Source organism: Arachis duranensis, chromosome 6 (assembly GCF_000817695.3).
Source record: "Arachis duranensis cultivar V14167 chromosome 6, aradu.V14167.gnm2.J7QH, whole genome shotgun sequence".
NCBI classification, from domain to species: Eukaryota; Viridiplantae; Streptophyta; class Magnoliopsida; order Fabales; family Fabaceae; genus Arachis; species Arachis duranensis.
In genome coordinates, this window is record NC_029777.3 from 20,837,022 (window position 1) to 20,839,039 (window position 2,018).

The window sequence follows — 2,018 nt, forward strand, 5'->3', positions numbered from 1 at the left end:
GTGAACCTTTTCAGATTGTGACTTAGCTTTGCTAAAGTCCCCAGTCAGAGGTATCCAGAGCTCTTAAGCACACTCTGTTTGCCTTGGATCACGACTTTAACCACTCAGTCTCAAGTTTTGTAACTTGAACCTGCATGCCACAAGCACATGGTTAGGGACAGCTTGGTTTAGCCGCTTAGGCCTGGATTTTATTTCCTTGGGCCCTCCTATCCATTGATGCTCAAAGCCTTGGATCCTTTTTACTCTTACTTAGTGCTCATGGCTTTTTTTTTTTGAGTGCTTTTTCTTGCTTCAAGAATCAATTTCATGATTTTTCAGATCATCAATAATATTTTTCATGTTCCTCATCCTTTCAGGAGCCAATATTCATCAAATTCAAAGTACATATTATGCACTGTTCAAGCATTCATTCAGAGAACAAAAAGTATTACCACCACATATAATTAATTATAATTTTTATTATTGAGAACTCGAAAAATAATTAATTATAAATTTTATTATTAAGAACTCGAAAAAATATAGATTACTTCTTTATTCTAAAAAAAATCTACTACTTTATTCATGCCTGATGATGATGAGAAAAATAAATTATAGCTTAATTGGAAATAAAATCAAAATAGACATATTAATTACTACTAAATATCTCCTAAGGTGAATTTTTATAATAATACTATCACTAAGCTAAAGCAGAAAAATTGGAACTCAGTAACCTGTTGTTTTGAGGAGTAGGTGTTCCTCTAATCTGTGGGGTGTTGTTCAAGGATTAATTTTTGGCGCTTCAGCTCCCTTAGATCACGCCCTTGCTCCTCCTGTTCCTTGAGCAGTTTGCAAAGCATGCTACTTTGATTATTCTGTTCTTCCTTTATTTGATCCATAGCTTCTTGCAATCTGGAAATAGAAGCCTCAAGCTGTTCCCAATATTCGAATTGGGGCAGTTCTGGGAGAGCTTCTTGTGCTCTCCTCTTGGTTGAATCATCTTGTTGCTGTTGTCTAACCATTGATATTCCAGTAATGGGCTTTTCAATTAGGATATATTCAGTTATTTCCATCTTTACTCCAGCATCTTTGCAAAGCATAGAAATTAGGCTTGGATAAGCCAATCTGGCGTCCTTAGAATTCCTGTTTGCTATTTTATATAGCTCACAGGAGATCAGCTGATGGACTTCCACTTCTTTTCCCAGCATGATGCAGTGAATCATTACTGCTCTTTTAATAGTGACTTCAGAATAGTTGCTGGTGGGCAATATGGAACGCCCTACAAAATCCAGCCAACCTCTGGCTACTGGTTTCAGATCTTCCCTTTTGAGTTGAACTGGGATGCCAGTATCTTCTCTTTTGAGTTGAACTGGGATGCCAGTTGTACTGGTAGTCCACTTGGCTCCAGGGATGCATATGTCCTCCAGAACCTTGTCCAGCCCTTTATTGACCCTCATCATTCTCCTATTAAAGGAGTCTGGGTCATCTTTCAGTTGGGGAAGCTTAAATATCTCCCTGATCTTATCAGAATTGGTATGAATGATCTTTCCTCTGACTACAGTCCGATGGTCAAAGATAGCAGCTCCAATGATTCTTTGCCTTTCTGTCTGCCATAGATTAGCATAGAATTCCTGAACCATGTTCTTTCCCACTTTCGTTTCAGGATTGGCCAGAATTTCCCAATTCCTGTTTCGAATTTGCTCTTGGATCTCCGGATATTCATCTTCTTTCAGGTCAAATTTGACTTCCGGGATCACTGATCTGTGACTCATTATTTTGTAGTAGTGGTCTAAATGTTCTTTAGTTAAAAACTTCCCTTGATTCCAAAGTGGCTTTGGAATATTCTCTTTCTTGCCTCTTGGGTTGGGTTGTTTTCCTTTAGGGGCCATGATCAAAGTGAGAATGTTTTTGTGATCACGGATAAGCACACCAAACTTAGAGTTTTGCTTGTCCTCAAGCAAAGGAGAAGAAAGAAGAGGGATAGAAGGAGAGCAAATGTTGGATGGTGATGATGAGGAGGGCGCCGAATACAATATATAGGG